The sequence below is a fragment of the Carassius auratus genome, unplaced genomic scaffold (genome assembly GCF_003368295.1).
Source record: "Carassius auratus strain Wakin unplaced genomic scaffold, ASM336829v1 scaf_tig00000734, whole genome shotgun sequence".
Classification (NCBI taxonomy): domain Eukaryota; kingdom Metazoa; phylum Chordata; class Actinopteri; order Cypriniformes; family Cyprinidae; genus Carassius; species Carassius auratus.
The window spans coordinates 19,138-37,470 of NW_020523317.1; the positions used below are offsets into that span (position 1 = coordinate 19,138).

At 36.1% G+C, this 18,333-nt stretch overlaps 1 pseudogene; it reads right to left on the reverse strand.

Moving 5' to 3' along the window:
- Positions 1-18,333, reverse strand: part of LOC113069069 (low-density lipoprotein receptor-related protein 1B-like) — a 55,326-nt pseudogene that overhangs the window by 18,955 nt on the left and 18,038 nt on the right.

Here is an 18,333-nt window from a genome sequence, read left to right on the forward strand (position 1 = left end):
ACCTGTCTGGGGTGAGAGACATCAATGATTGCTTCTGGGTGTAATGTCCACTTAAACTGTTTGATCACAGACCAGCACAGGTCTTAAGGTGACACACAGCCCGCTAAACAGCAGCTTGCACTTCCCTGAGTGGTCACATCCCATTAAAGATTGTACCAGGAGAAGTTGGCGAGATTGCATCCTGTCAGTAAAATTGCTTTCATTTCTTCAGTCATCATGCTCTTCAATTACTGCTTCACGGTCTAATAACAGATGTGACTTTGATGTAAGGCGGCCATTGGATTTTTTTCCCCCTAATAATGATGATGCATCTTTCATCCAGCCGCCGTTCCTATCGATCTCCTGATCATCTGTCTCTGCTGAGTACATTTCCCCTGCAAACCTCGCTGTAACGATAAGGCCTGTCCCTCATCACAAGCTATAGGGTAGCTGATTTTACTGAGCCAGGTGGCTGAAATCATAAACCATTTCCCTTGCCGCAAGACCAAAGTAAATTTACAGGGACATCAACTGATACCGTGTTATACAGGTTAACCTTGGCAAATGCCCTAATTTATGTTGCTTTTGCAGGGAAGGAGATAGTGCCGATAGAGACCAAAGATCTTGCAGTTGCAGATGCAGTTTGTATCAAACATCGACCAGCTACCACACTAGAAGCATCGCAAAGAAATAATGGAATTAACTGGTTTCATTCAAGTGCAAAAAATGGATAAGAAAAGCTGTCATTTTGGTATTTAAGTATACATGATAAGAGATGAACAAATAATTATAATACATTTTAATACAACTATTTGTTCAATTCTCAGCTGATTTTCACATATACTGTATGAATGATTCTGAAGACAATTTTATGCGTAATCCAGGGTTCAAGGTTAGAGTTATGGCCTATACCTACATCTGTTACATCTGTTGGTGTTTTACTACATTCAAGCAGTATAAGAAATTATAGATTTAGTGAGAAAATAAGCTTGTTTTTATGAATAATTCCATGACATTAATTTGAACATATTTTCCATTCCTTTGCTGATCATAAATTAGATTAAACTTTCTGATTACTTACTTTTGTCATTTTTGTCATCTGAATATATATCACAACTTAATCACACATTTTGATCTGTTCCAAATGTACCTTAAATTAATATTTTTCAAGTGTTTAAACTCTAATCAACAAGGGCATGGACAAAAACAGTATGAATGATTTATGCAAATGTATGTTTATTAGTGAAACTATAGTCAACATAGAGCTTTAAGACTAATTTCAAAGGTCATAGACGTTTTTCAAATCACGTGTACATGTATATTAGACACATGAAAATATTAACATAGAGATACAAGATTCCCTTAACTTTTCTTTTCTTTTTTTTTTTTTTGCATTGAGCAACTTACCTACACAAGCCTGTTTACATGTCCACATGCCTGGGCAGCTCACTTCTTCTGAACATGCTGTAAATGTATTACTACATTTTTTTTTGCCTGTCTGTGCCAACATACTGTATTTTGATTCAGCAGAAAACTCAATAAAACGGTTTTCAATAATATATTTTTCTGTTTCTATTGTCAGACAATGGAATGAACATGAACTAGTGACTGAAACGCAACAGATTATTAAGACAACATGACCAGCTCTCCCTTCCAAGATGTCAATCTGCATAGAAATACTGATAATCGAGCTGTCGTCTGATTAAATCAAATTCACATAAGATAAAAAGACAATAGCTGTGCTGTAATATCCTCTATACTTGCATGTAAAATTAGAGAAGCGGCATAATATCTGTTTTAATTGAAAGTGAAAAAGCAGTCAGGTGTGTGCGTGCATTCGGAAAGCAAGACCTCACACATGTGCAGCAGTATCAGCGAGTCTCAAAAAAAATGCTAGCATTTCTATTTACTGAACTACGGGCTAGGCCATAGGTCAAACAGAAAATGGGTGCTGCATTATTTGCATGTTAATAAAATGTATTCCGTTAAAAATAATTTGCATTAATGCATTATTATCACATTAGTTTTAAAAGTATATTCACAAAAAACAAAAACAGCCAATAAGTGTCCAGCACACATGCGATACTGTTTTTAAAAAGCGTCCAAGAAACTACCTCATGAGTTTGGTAGAGTTTATTTTATTTATTTATTATTATTATTTATTTATTTATTTTTTTTTGGTCACCTAATTGTGCCATTTCCATACCTGCCAACCTTGAATAAATTTTATGAGTACTACAACCCCCCCCAACCTCAACACCCCCCCCCCCCACCCCCACGCGAGAACCTGACAGCCCACCGCCAATGTATGCTCCACAGTTGCACACACACCTGTGAGAAACCTATGAGATACCTAACACTATAATACATATTATACACATCATATCCTTTCACCAATTAAGATTTAGTAGTTACTCCATAACATATACAAGTAGACCATAAATGTACAATTACTGCAATCACTCCGAACATTTTGTACAAGATGCATAGCCCATAGAAACTTCTTCCACCTGAAAAGTAAACTGAGGACATTCTTTCTAAATAAATAAATCAAAACATTAAATAAATGTGCAAAACCAGCAGTTATCAATATCAAAATCAGTTTGCTAAAAACAAACAGTAATTTTTTTTTATACTTTTCCATGCATAGTGTATAAACTTTTGCATTGTTTAACTTGTTAAAGGTTGCAGATTTGGCTTTTTTAAGTAGTGCATCAGTGAAAGTCTCTTTGTAACAAATGCTGCCTTTGGAGGCAATCATGACATTTCTTGTCACCAGAGAACTAAACATGTCTGTGCTCATATTAATAGATTATTAATAATATTGAAAAGAGCGGATAATTTTTTTTTCCTTTTTTTTCAGGGGAATAAATTGAAAGAACAGCATTGTTTGTTACATTTGTTACAGTTACATTTATTTGTTACATGTATATTATTTACATCAAGCTTTTGAATGGTATAGTATCGTATATTGTTATTGAAACTTCATAATGTTTCACTTGATTATACATTTAGTCAGGAATTATAGTTTGGAAAAAGTCTAACTAGTAAAATGTTTATACGTTATATGAAAACTAGTACAAGTATATAAATGAATAAAAATAGACTTACTCATGTTTATGATCTCTGCTGAATAAAGTGCTTCATTCTTTTTTCTGAGGGAATCCATTTCTCAAATACTCAAATCACATTTTGGGGTGAATTATATATTATTCCTCTCATTGTGAAGCAAACAGTAAAATAAAAATAAAAACTTTATTTAACATTAGAATCTGAATAGAGCGTTCAGCGCGGGGCGTGGCTGAATTAGAAGATAATGAAGGGAGACATGAAAAACAGACATTGCGTTGTTTTCATATGGATTACATTATCACAGAGTATTTGTTTTCGGTGGCACTTGTTTAGTTTAAAAATAGACATGTCAAGCTTTCTATAGATATCTCTCTCATGTCTCTTCGTTGAGTATTCATGGAGTTACAGTTCATTTTAATTACGTGTTTGTCAATAAAGATCAGCGCACACAAAGGCTGCAGACAGCGCACCTTGTTTGTTATCTTTATTTTATAAGTGCACAAAGTTTTGTTGTTATTATGTTTGTATCCCAAAAAAAAAAGTAGACCCTTTACAGATTCGATTGATGTATTGCTCTTATCTGTACGATTAAAACTGAAAGTGTAATTTAAGTTCTTTTAGGAGTTTAGGAGAAAATGACTCATAAAGCGTACATGCGTTAATAGACTCCAGAGGGTTGAACAGAACGATTCAAAACGAAAGAAAACAGACTGCTCTCTGCTTATGTAACGTTAATCCGTATGAAATGTGCATTTCCCTGGCGCGTTCACTACTGCGAAGATCCCGAGACAGCATCGCCAAATTTATCTTTGCAGTCGACACAACATTGATACCGAAACACTTGTTTATTAATAATTATTAGGGATGCACCGAAATGAAAATTCTTGGCCGAAACCGAAAACCGAAAAAGAGAAAACCAAGGCCGAAAACCGAAACCGAAACACCGAAAGAAATTATGCCAATTATTAGTAGCATTGCATTTATTGCTGTGACCGTGTTCTAACTTTACTAAAATTAAGACATTGCAATTGCATAAATTAATATTAAAGTTTCAAAGATAATTACAATTACATAACTTATTTAAAAAAAAAACATAAAAATACATAATTACAAATGATGCAAATATTTATTAAGCACATTGCAACAATGCACAGTATAAAATAAAATTCAAACTAAAAATTTATCCCACTCATGTGTATATTTAATAATAATGTACAGGCCTACTGGCCTGCAGAAAGGTTTTAAAATGAACAGTTCTCTCATAAAAACATTTAGCATTTAGGTGAAGTGCATTTGAAATGTTTCTATGTAGGACTAGAAAGTGCATTACTTCTCCAGTATAGGCAAGAGGGTTGTCACTTCTGGGGATGGGGACTTCAGACAGATAACCATCTAGCTGTTGAGCAGTTGAGCTTGTCATCTGCCTGACATTTGATAAATATTTGAGAGAGTGTATTTAAATAGGGCCAGGGCATAAATAATTTTTTTTATCAAATTAAAGCAGAAGTCTAGCATAAATATGGCTACAATCTGATATTATGTATGTGTGTGTGTGTGTGTGTATAGTAGCCTAAGAACAAAATAGCCAACGTATTATTATTATTATTTGAGGCACTTTCTTGCAGAATTCCACTGAACATATCAGACAACGATGGTGCATGCCACTCATCTGGTGCAGAGTAATGGTCTTTATAACGCGGATCAAGCACATTCACGATGAAGTGCAGAGGATCCGAAAAGATCTCAGTGAGACGTGTGCTAACAGACTCTATAAGACTGTACTTTTCTTTGTTTTCACTTCGTGGTCCGTCTTAATTTCTTTGTTAGGAGACGTTTTAGTGCTGCGAATAAAGGAATATGAAGAGAGAGAAAGTTCTCACTGGTGTTAAGTGAATGTCGCGTGGAGCTCGTGGTCTGCGCTATGCAGGTGTACGTGCAGGTCGTGGTTTCTGTTTGCGTCATCACAACATTTCGGCCGTGTTGTTACGGTGATAAAAGTCTATCGGCCGAAAACCGAAAAGGCCATTTTCGGTGGCCGAAATTTCGGTGCATCCCTAATAATTATATTAATTAAATATTCATAATCATTACTTTTGCCGGTTCTTTGTGACAGCTTTTAGGTGTGTTATTGGCAGCGCCACCCTTTCATGTTAGCCTACATGAACGCGTGAACTGAACTAAGCTCGTCACAGCTGGACTGCTTGTTATGATGTCAAGGTCATTTTTAATGTTCATAAATTCAATTAGGCTAAACATAGCCTAACTGTTACCTTTATTTTACGTTAATCTAAACCTGGCCTGTCTAAAACCTTCTAGATTTCAAGCCATTCCACCACTTTTCTAACTGCTTGTGGATAGGAGGGGCAGGTGGGCGGCGGGTTAACATGCAGCGCTCTGATTGGCCGAAAGCTTTTCATTCCACTTACACGCTGTGGATCAGCGGCAGAATCAGCGTCATAGATTGCATAGACTGAAATCGGCGAAATGCGAGACTCAACAAAATGCGTACCTAGAGAGCAGCGAATCGTACAAGCGTACGTATGGGTCAAAATGCGTGCAGAGTACGAAAAATGCGTACATGTTGGCAGGTCTGCATTTCATAGATTTGATGACTTCTTATTTTAAATTCTGCAAAATAATATAAATAAAGGTTTAGAAAGTGTGCCTAAACTTTTGACTTGTGAAGCACGTGGGGTGAAGGGACTGTAATATATTCAAAAAAATTTTGAATGCTGAATCGGACTCTTTGTTCTCTGATGACATTCTCATGCTGCATAATAATATATGCCATTCTTTTAGATCTCTGTGGGTAACCTGCATGGGAATGTGCCGTATATGCATTATAAAAACACAGACTGCCAGTATTTGAAAGAAAAGCACAGTTTTGTGTGCTTGGAAGGGAGAGCTGTATTATCATAAAGAATATACGTGCAAACCCCAGTCTGCTTTACTTATCACAAAGATAAAATCAATCACACCAAGAATCTTTCATCTCTTCGCATAGTTTCCTTTCATATTTACATTGAGGTTGTGCTTACTTTACATTTTATACCTTATAATCAACTCCATATGCATGGTAAGGTATTTATGTGCGCATTTGTGAAGGAAAGAAGGACATTATCTTATATTATTGCTTGACTATAGTTTATATTCAGCAAAGAAGATAGAAATATGGAATTCTAAGTTAAATTCCACTCACTACCCACTTAAACACCAACTCAAGGGTCTACGAGATCATCCGCCCACCTGCATGCATATCTAATCAGCCCCTGGCCATTCAGGCTCTGAGATGGTCTTTCCATTATAAAGGTGTGATAAAGCTTTAAATAAATATTACTGATCCTTAATGCAGGTGGTACATGACATACATAAGTGTATGTGTGTGGGTGTACATACACAAATGTATGTTAACGCGTTAACACAGGCAATTATTATTATTATTTTTTTTTTCAGTTTAATGCCTTCAAATAATTTTAAGCAGAGCTTGGGTTGACCACCCCACTCACAGCTGTTCTTTCTGTCTCTCTGCATTCTCACTCTGCATTTATTCAGTCGCTAAAGCCTGGCTCACAATACAAGAGTTTTAAAATCATAACCGATTTTGAAATCTGGTTGCAGCACACACATAAGGAGAATCTTTGCAGATTATCTTCCCTCAAATATTAGACATGCACACACAAGATTTGAACATCGTGGCACATCACACACTGCAAGATATCATTAAGATTATCATGCCAGAAGGAGCGCCTCACGTGATCTCATGCAGCAGATCATCACTTACTTTTTTCTTTTTTAGCTTGCTAGCTTTGTGCACTCACCCGATGCATTCAAAGATGAGGCGATTTCACTCCAGCTCTTCTATTTTTCATTACAGTTGTGATGCAGTTTCGACACATTACAGACAGTTGTTTTGCTAAAAAAAATGTCAAGAAACAGTTTCCTCTATCACCGCTATCCAATGAAGCCGTACATCAGCTGTTTTGTGGTTCTGCGCATTGGCTGTGAAAGTACTGACATAACCATAAAGCCAACATCATCCCGATTTAAATCCTAAATATCAAACATGTTTGATAATAATCAGGGCTGCCCCAACTTGTGTGCGAGCGAATCAGGAGGAGCAAGATTCGATCGGTGAACGCCTCACATTACCAGATAATCCGCGCCGAACATCGGGACAGATCGAGGTGCTCAACAAGATGTTTGCTCTGATTCTCGGTAGGGGGAAATCGGGGCTAAATCAGGCTAAAAATCCTGTAGTGTGAGCCAGACTTAAGAACATTTTTAGTGTCACATTAAATGGGACATTTTTAAAACATGCCCTCTAAAGATCATGCTCTACAATTGAACACACAAAGGCACTATCGCACACTGTACCCTTTATCTTTTTATATCAAAGCGCAAATGAAACTACAGTATACAAAATATTAGGGAGGGAAACATTTTTATACAGACATCATCAATAATATTGGTTATATTGGTGATTAAATGTAAAATTATTGCAATATAAACGTATATTTAAAAACTTGAATGTTACGTGGGATTTATCGCGATTAATTTCAGAAAAAGATAAGATAAGATTTACTTTTATAGAAATGAATACTTTATTGAGCAGAAATGCACTGATCAAAAGTAACAGTAAAGACTACTGTGAGACCTATGGACTTGTGTTTTCTTTAATTTGCTGTTATCCTGCCTTCTGTTCTGGTTTAGTTCTTGTGTGATCTTATTTGGTTATGTTCCTGTTCTCGTTTAGTTATTATTAGTTAACCTCCATTCATCTGTGTCTAGTTAATTACCATCATTATCTTGTGTATAATAGTTGCCCTCTTTTGGTTCTTTGGTCGCCGTTATCTATTTAATGTTATTTTAATATTTACCTATGCGTGCACCTGCTTGTCCGTCCTGAATTTACCCTTTTGTTTGGAATTTATTAAAATAGTATTTGCCTTTACCTTCATCTTTTTTGTGCATTTATATTACAGTAGAATGACAACTACACTGTAACATGTTCTATTCTATTCTTTTGAATTGTATTTTCAAAGTATTATTGAGAAAAAAATCGTTTTTACAAATTTCTACAAAAACATTAGGGAGCACAACAGTTTTCAACATGGATCTGTTTTTATGGTATAGTCTTACAGTTTGATTAATTAAATGTAATCTTGTGAGAATAAACTTTCAAAATCAAAAATGAATTACAAACGTACTTATTACTTTTGCTAGAAATGGTAGTGTATATACAAATAATACACATTTATCTACTTATATTTATATACAGTATGGATTAAATCTGCATTTAATTCTGAAAGGGAGGATGTACTTCCTAATGATTCAATTCTCTATTTATCTTCGCAATGTTAAAGAATCTGAAATTTGATGCAATAGAAAATTTTCTAATAAATAATCAACCAGCTACTGAATTTCTGTATTGATTTGCCGAACTTGTTTCCTGTTGTGGCCTTCTAATGGCGCTTTTCGAGTTAGGCCTAGTTGGTGAATCTACCAACTGAAAAAGATTTAGATTATCACAAAACACTTTTAAATGATCGGATATTGTATGCATCCAATTTAAGTTAAAATCACCTAATAAGACCAGTTCTTTATAATTTAAAGAAGCCAGCGAATTCATTAATGCATGTAGAGTACAGAAACATAACTGTCCACCAAAAAGAGCCATAGGTTTTTGCAGAAGTAATGGAAAGCATTTCCTCTATGGAACAAAGACCTATTAATTGTGATAGATAGCACCTACTGAATGCATAATTTTGCTGTTTCGCTGTACATTGCTACTTCTATGAAAGTAACCCATTAGTCTTTGTGGCAGCCTGCATTCTGCTCCCAATTTAATAATGACTCAAACTTTGTTTAATTAAAAGAGTCTGTCACCACTTCTTACAAGTAAACATTTGCTTTTCAGCTCATCATAGCTGCTCTAAAATAGAACGTGACTATAGAGGCTTTCCCAAGATTAATACTTTTGCAGCATGCAGACAGTGTAATCAGTTAAAACTGGGGTTTAGGGAAATAAATACATGCTAATGAATAATTTGGGGGCATAAGTTTCTACCCACGAAGACAGGCAGGGAGTAATGTGAGAAAGCATGTCAGATGCAATCCAAAACAAAAGTGTGCAATACATTCAAGCAAAACCTAAGTCAGAGAAAGGGAATTCATCTAATACAAAAAAGTGAAAGTGCGCCATTACAGGATTTGCTAAATGTACTACTTTCATTTGCTATAGGGTGAACAAAAAGAAAAAAAAAAAGTTATGCAACTCTTGCTGCTTCTGACGCTGCCAATATGACTGAATTCTCTATAATCCCTAGAATTATAGCTTTTGGGCAATGGTTAGAGCTGTAATTTGAATCATACAGCAGACCTAAAGTTTGCGATTAAAAATTGCGTCAAATCAAATGGATATCTCCCAAGACAGCCTTTATTATCTTGATCTATATAAAGCTACATCAATAAAACTTCACCACTTCTCTAATACTGAGATGTATGTTTACGCTCCTCAGGGAACCAAAATTTGGTCTTTATTCCCATACCATGATGAGTTTCCCAGGGCTAAAAGGAAATTGTTAAATCTATTTTGACAGAATGTCTTGAATTATGTCTTTTCCCTTCTGTAGCAATGTAGCTGTAGAATCGCAGTGTCAGGTTTGACTATTTACAAAGTCTGATATATTTTAAAACTTTTTTAATGGCCTTTTTGACATAAAGAGAACACCAGACCAGTTTTGTATTAGCCAGACATTTAGGGATGGTAAAATCAATTACTGGCCAAAAATCACATAATTGTTAAGCAATCTCTGTGAGCAAGACAGACATAACTGGAAATGTGTGTTTACTTTCTTTTAATATATGAAATAAATACAGTTTTTTTCCTGATAAAACTGGTAAAACTGCAGCCAGCTGCTTACCAGCTAATCAGATGGTATGTGGGCATGCCATGTGAGACTTAGATCTTTGGCTCTTTAGATTTTCACTTATTATTATTTTTTTTATTTAGAAATGTGCTTCTTATGGTTTATGTTGCCACAGCAACAAAGAACAGTAATTTAATAATAATAATAATAATAAAAAACACTTCACAAACACAAACATTAATTAGAAAACCAAACACAGATAAAATACCAGCCATATGCCATCAAATCAACATGTACTGTTATGTCTCCAATTTCTTATGGTTTATGCTGTGGTTAACCTTTGACCCAAGCCTGACTGCCGAAGAGGGAATTAAACAATCACTTACCCATGACTGCTAGAGCCATGGCTTTAGTTAGGTCCCTCTTCATGCTTTCAATGACCTCAAAGCCACTACCATCCAGATTGCACCTGTTGATAGTACCATTAGCAGAACTGATCCAATACATCTTCCCAGCAGGAAAGTCAATCGAAAGTCCTAAGGGAAAACAAGAATCAGTTAAAAACTGTTATTTGGAGTGCTGGTGTGGAGTCATTACTTTAAAATACCTTACATATACTATTACTATATATGTATCTGAAGGTGAGATGATTCTTTATAGCTTGAGATATAGCTGTGACCTCTTTGTGACACTCTAAATCACTTGACTAAATTCATCTCTGTCTTAAACCTGGTTTAAAAATGGTGAGGGTTTGACAGAGTGGTAAAATTGATTGTGACAAGTGAAGGATATTTCAATTGAGTGTCAGGACAGCTGTGACTGAGAGGGGCTAGTGGATGATAGACTCCCACCAACAACAACTGACTTTCAACTCTCAGGGCATCTTCTCCAAGACTGCCATTGAAACAAAAGAAGCATTTGCTTTGCTTATCAATTAACGCACAGGGATATATAAAGGAACTATATTTAGAATTGAGGATGGGAACTGTGTTGATGTTCCATAAATAAATAAATAAATTAAATTAAATAAAAAGTACTACTATTTTGCTGTGTATTAAAACTTAAACTTTTTTAATTAGCTTTTGAAATAGACTGATGAAATCAAAAGGCCAGGGAGATTTTTACATTAAATTAACTTTGAAAAGCAACCTGTTAAATAGCAATTTCCTCAGGTTCCTGACTTTGTAAGGCTGTATATAGAAAAAAAATAATTATATATATATATATATATATATATATATATATATATATATATATATATATATATATATATATATATATATATATATATATATATATATATATATATATATATATACAACTTATATTCTGAGAGCTGTTTAAATTTAGCAGCAGTTTGTATCGACTCAAGTTCACAAAAGTTATATTTGAATTAAATTAATTTCAGCTTTTACTCTACAGTACTGTAGTTCAAGACTATGTCGGGGTGACTAATCAGATGTATCTTCACAAGGACAAATGAACACAGTTGTGGCCAATTACAATAAAGTCTGAAATGGATTTTGCTGGCTGCTTTAAATAAAAGTTTTGTAAAATCGTTTTTCATTATAAGTGGAAATATGACGTGATGGCATGCAAAATAAAGTGAAGTGAAGTGAAGTGAAGTGAAGTAACATTCAGCCAAGTATGGTGACCCATACTCAGAATTTGTGCTCTGCATTTTAACCCATCCGAAATGCACACACACAGAGCAGTGAACACAAACACACACACTGTGAGCACACACCCGGAGCAGTGGGCAGCCATTTATGCTGCGGCGCCCGGGGAGCAGTTGGGGGTTCGATGCCTTGCTCAGTGGCACCTAAGTCGTGGTATTGAAGGTGGAGAGAGAGCTGTTCATGCACTCCCCCCACCCACAATTCCGTCCGGCCCAAGACTAGAACTCACAACCCTTCGATTGGGAGTCCAACCCTTTAACCATTAGGCCACGACTTCCCCAAATGGTAAAGATATAGATATAAAGATAATTGTAAGGTATAATAAAAAGCATGAATTTGTTCTCAGAAATTAAGATTTCTATTTATATAAAGTACAAATTTCTAAAAATAAGTCTTAAGTATATCCAAGAAGTACAACTCCTCTTGTACTTTAAACTACTGTGATTGTTAGATTGACAAAGGAATCAGACATACCAACTGGTTCTCTCTGATTTTGATGAAGAACCTTCCTGTTGCTTCCATCCATACTGGCGACATTTATTGTATTTCCATCTGTCCAATAGATTTTTCTAGACCATAATGCAAAAAAAACAAAAAGAGGAACATGAGTCATAGGAATTTTCATGATTACACAGACAGACAGACAGATGAACAAACACAAATCTTTCTTTATCATACATGCAATCTGTCCATGTGGGCTGCTTACCCTTTGGCTGGGTGCACAGTCAGACACTTTGGTTTGTCAATCCCATGGATGACTGAGGTTTTTAGAGATCCGTCTAGTCGGGCAACATTGATCTGCGTCTCCTCGTTCTCAGAGCTCAGCCAATACATATTCCTCGAGAGCCAATCTACTGCCAGCCCACGGCAGTTTTGAATATCTGCACGTACCAGAGATAGCCATTAGCACAGAGGTGCATATCACAACAAACCTCATGGGAGACTACAACACTTATGCGCACACTGTAATAAAAAGTCTTGTGTGCAAAGGCGCATGGTCGGCATGCTGATCAGTTTGTGAAGGTTTAAGAAATACAACATGCTTGATGACAGCACTTATGAAGAAGCAATCCCCAGAGAACTTCTCAAACAAGCTCTCCTATCACATAAGATATTATTTATATTCTGCCAACACACTCCTTCTACCATCATTTTTTAAAAGCATACCGTCTGTGAACACAGTCTTTTCATAATTTAAAAAAAAGAGTGAGTGTAAGCAAACCTACAATATGGCAGCAGAAAGAGAAAAAAAACAAACAACAAAACTTATTAACAGCACAAAAATGTAATAACTGTCATTTAGATGGTGTTTATTGGGAAAAATGTTACACCCCACAGAAGGTGAAAAAAAGAAACAAGAAAAAAACACTTCATCTTGGACTCTCGACTCACCTCCAGAAATGACTGTTTGAAGGCCTGTTCCATTGATAAAGGCACGTTTTATTGTTTGAGTCTTAACATCCGCCCAGTATATCCTTTCCTCAAGAGCGTCGTAATCCACCACAGTGACATCATCGATGTCAGGAACAGTCAAAGCAGTCATGACGTTCATGTACGGATTATCGATATCCACTCCACGGATCTCAGATCGTCTCACATACAACAAGAACTTCTTCAAGGCTGATGTGCGTGCCAAAACAAAACATACACAAGTCAATAATTTGTCTAGAAAGCTCACACCTATCAATAGTTCTTTTTGTATGTTTTGTTTGTTGTCTGGGATGTTAAAGAGCTGCATACTCACCCACACAAGAGCGGTTGTTGAGGGAAAGCTTCATGAGATGAGGACATGAACAAGATGCCGTGCGGTTGTAATCAATGAGACAAAGGTGGGAGCAAGGACCACTTCCATCGTTTCCCTCACAAGGGTTTGAAGCTGATAAACCCAGGTTGACAAGCATTTAAAAAAAGAGAAAGAAAACACACAACGGAGAAAATCAATATCACATACTATGAATTAAGGAGAGGGGCTCTTAAAAGAAGTCACGAACAACAGCTGTACAGCTAAACAGCAACTGTCCAGTGAAACAAAGATAATTTGTTTTCTTGATGAGGTGCAAGGAGTGAGAATTCAGATGGCTGCATTTAAAGAGGGCAACATAAAATGGGTGCAAAATAAAAGATTGCAATACCACTAAGAAAACATTCATCTTAACTCCAGGATAAAGGAAACAGCTGAAGTTGAATGGACAGGGCTGACAGCTCATGTCTTCTGCCCACAGCGATCCTCTTGAAAGCACAACACAGTTAGATATTTTGTTCGACTCTTTGTAGAAGGGCTACTATATTTCAACAGAAGGTAATGTTGAGCAGACAGATAATGGCCTAAAGGCCAGTGATGCGAATAGTAAATTAACCATCAAATCTTTCTCAGATTGCTCTGACGGTAAAGATCTTCCTTGAAAAGACCAACTCAAGATGAGGTTTACGTATGTATGTTTGTGTTTTTCAAGATTCTTTAATGATGAGTAAGTTCAAAGGAACAGCTTTTATTTGAAATGGAAACCCCTAAAAATAACTTTACTGTGAAAAGGGGTCATATGATGCGATTTAACATTTTTCTTTCTCTATGGTGTGTTACAATCTGTTGGTGCATAAAAAAAGATCTGTAAGGTTGCAAAGACTGTCTCAAATCCAAAGAGATATTCTTTATAAAAGTTCAGAGTCAACCACACCCTCCTTAAACAGCTCGTTCTAAGGAGTGAGTAATTTCACCAAGTACAACATGTTCCTGGATCAACATTCATGGAGGATGAGGACTGTTTCCTGAACCAGTAGCTTTCAATTCGTCTGTGGCACAAAGGCTGTTTCTATAAAGCTGGGCAGTTCCAACTTTACAAGGACAGCCTGGCGCTTCTGACTCACAACTTGTAAGTACGCATTTAAAGAATTTGCCATTGATGATTTAATCGTGAGTTTTGAGCAGTGTGAGTAGTGCTTGTTCTTTGTTTCTCCGATTACAAATGCAGACATGGTTTTATGTTTACGCAAAGCAATACTCAATGCAACGCGTAAAAAAACAATACAAGTCATTATAATCGGTAATTATGTCTCCACTGTATGCAACACATGGCTCATTTGCAATGGGTTTTATTGTTTTTTTTTTCATCATGCCGGGAGACGGCATCACAGTAGTGGCGTAGCATTTCCGTCACATGCTTGAGCAGCCAATCATAATGCACAGGATAGCTGGCCAATCAGCACACACCTTGCTTTTCAGAACGATGAGCTTTGTAAAAATTGACGCGTTTCAGAAAGGCGGTGCATAGAAGAGCAACAATAATGTACATTTTATGGAAAATAATGTGCTTTTTTTTTTTTTTTTTACCTTAAACCACATAAACACATTACATTACACCAAATACACAAAATAATGTTTTTTAGCAATGTCATATGACCCCATCCATTTTACTTTTGATAAACTGAATGTAACCTTGCTGAAGAAAGTATTCATTTATTTAAAAAAAAAAAAAAAAAAAAATCTTACTGACACAAACATTTGAACAGCAGTGTACGCATTCTGACATACTTTGTCAGAACATGCTTATTTATAGTGTGCTGCCATTTTCTTTTGCCATTACACAAGACTACTGTCTGTTTTCAAGAGGCTTTAACCCTTCCATGAACCCAGAGCAACTACATGCAATTAACTCCACAAGCAGTTGCATCTTGTAAATAATTGATCCAGTGGGAGTTTGAATATAGGCCTATTATTTCTTTGCGATGTCGAACCCATTTCACTTATGTAGCAAGCATATTTTTGCAAGTGAGAATAACAAATAATTTCAAGTGACTAAATTATAGGCTAGAATCCCATATAATTAATTATGCATTCTGCTGGTCTGCGGGGGAAAACTGGCTGTTTGAATAAATACTGTATAAACAGCGCAAGTGCACTTGACTCGTGATAGAAACACTTGATTCGGATGTACTGATTTTTCCTAGTCAAATCAGCCACAGATTTTATAAATCTCCACATCAATCTGACTTTACCTTAACATGTCTACATGTAAAGTGGGTCCGGAGTATAATTTGTATTTTCACTGCTTCAGCTTTGTCTGAAAAGGGAATGATCCACCCTGTCTGCAGACTCCAATAGTAATTTTGAAGTGGTTTGCCTGTCAGCAATGTGCTGGAAAAGTGCTTACAACACTGCAGGCCACACAGGCACTAAAAATGGGAGCCCTCCAAACTGTTGTCGATCTCTTGTAACTTAACACTCAGCCCTTTTACAACACATCAACAGCTATAGCCTTAGCCCCATTAGGCTAGTTAGCATATCTGCTTCACACTCCCTATGGACACTCTAAGGTCCGCCACTCATCTGCCAGAACCGCAGGGGCCAAACAAAAACACAATTGCTATGGACTGTAAGGGGCCAGAGCCCAGATTTTGGACACCTTTAATAGCCAGACCTTCCCATGGGCTCTTTAAAATTGGATTAGCCATACTTATTGGCTTTCGCTGGCAAAGCAGCACAATTTGTCGACACTTATCGGTGTAAAACAGTCACCCGGCTGCCGGTGCTGTGGCAGGAGACATGAGCTGTTTTGGCAGTGCTTCCTATAGTTTTGGGCTGGTTAAAATGATGCAAATCAGATTATTTCGGATGATGAACACTCGCAGACGGCTACATTTCTGGACATCTGGACACCAGGCACACTTGGCAATTACAATAACTTCTGTTAACATGTTTTACAAATCACAAAATGCAATTTTCATAAATCAGAGATGAGTAAGTGTAAAAATGGGTCATGTAAGACACGTCATAATTATAGAAAACTACGTTTTTCATTTCAATACAATTTTAATACAATTTAAGAAATCATACTAAAATGCTGATTTGGTGCTCAAGTAATTTCTTCTTTTTATATAATATACTATTTTTGTGTAAAGCATGATACTATTTTCATTGTTTTAGAAATATAAATAAAATTTTTTAAAGCATAATCTTTGTCTATTAATAAGAAAATGTCAATATAAGTAAGCTGTGTATGATGTTTTTTTCCCCCCATTTTCTTTTAATGACCACTGTCTGTTTAACAGAAGATAATCTGCTGCCCTTGCTGGCTACAAAGCCCTGTGTGACATTGTACCATGAAACAATTAAAATTAATTTGGGTTGAGGAAAGAGCACGTCTTGAATCCACGTCAGGCCTTCTTACGCTCTGCATGACCCCCTTTTTCAATTATTCCGCTCCTCTCAAACAGAGCCATTTGGGCTTCCAGATTGGCAGAAGAAATGAATGATCAGCGGGATTCGGCTCAAATGAATCCTCGCCCCACAGAGCATGCTGGAAAATTTCTCTCTGACACCCAGACTAAAACTGAACACAGGCGGATCATAATATTATTGTTATTATTTTTTTAATAACGTGCAGCTAAGCACGTTGTCAATGTAAAAAATGCTAGGCTTGCTGTGTGTGGTTTGCATGCTGAATAAGCTCACAGGGTGCAAACGCAAACATGAAATGGAAGGTTGACATCAAATTAGAGGTTGAAACATTCTGACAGAACATCTGTATCATCAGCAAGGGTGAGATTTTCAAGGACAGTGCTTTTTACAGTATACTATACTGTCCTTTAACAACTACCTTACTAACTATTAAAAAGCAGGAAATTAGGAGTTTATTGAGGCAAAAGTCGCAGCTAATGGTTTGTTAATAGAGAGAATTGGACCTTGAAATAAAGTGTAAATATGTGTATATACGTGTATACAAAGTGTATATGGGTGTGTGTGTGTGTGTGTGTGTGTGTGTGTGTGTTTATATTTTAATGATTATTTTTATCACAACCAGTTACTCTTCTCCAAATCCCTGATTTATCAAAAAAAATAAAAAATAAAAAATAAACATTTGTTTTAATTCTACATTTCTATGATAAATAATTTACAGTATGAGCCACCACAGTTTGTAAAACCCACAGGCATACTTCCGATGTTAATGCGTCCTTGTACTGTATGTATCCGTCACAAAAAAGCAGTTCCAGAATACATTGAAAATTTGGGTGAACAATAAACCCATATGACAAACAAAGAAACATTTACATTCTAAAAACATGCATATTAAATAAAATTAAACCAATTAAATAAATAATGATTTTATTTTGTTGACATTAAATCAGTAAAACTAAAGTAATTATGTTTAATTATACAGAAATGATCAACATTTAGATAATTGCAGATGCAGACCCACCTTGAGGTTGTCTGCTAGGATGGTATATCTCCAGATCAAATGGCTGGGCACTTGTCTTCTGGATCACAGTTACATTGTGGCCAGTCCATTTATTTGCTCTAGCTAAAGTGTTGGTTCTCCAGTCTGTCCAGTACACACCACCTCCAAAGAGAGACACAGCGAACGGGTGTGACAGGTACTCGTGCCCCCTGAGAATCTCTATGACCCCTGTGCCATCATACAGGGCTGAATATATTGCATCTGAGCTGAAGGGAAAGCGAAACATGAGGTGAGAACAACACTCTTTGCCCATACCAACAAGATGTTACAATGATGACTTCCTGGGGAAAATACTGAAGATTGAATATCATTTTTTTTTCCGCCTTACTTATGGCTAAATACACAACATACTTAAGATGCCCATTTGTGAAAACTGTGTTTGCCATGAAGAATAAATCAAAAATCTAATTCATTCCTTTTGGTTTAAATGGGTTAAGGCTGTTTTATATAATGTTTGTGGATCATACCTAACCTAAAAAAAAGCCTTGAGCGTTTATGCAA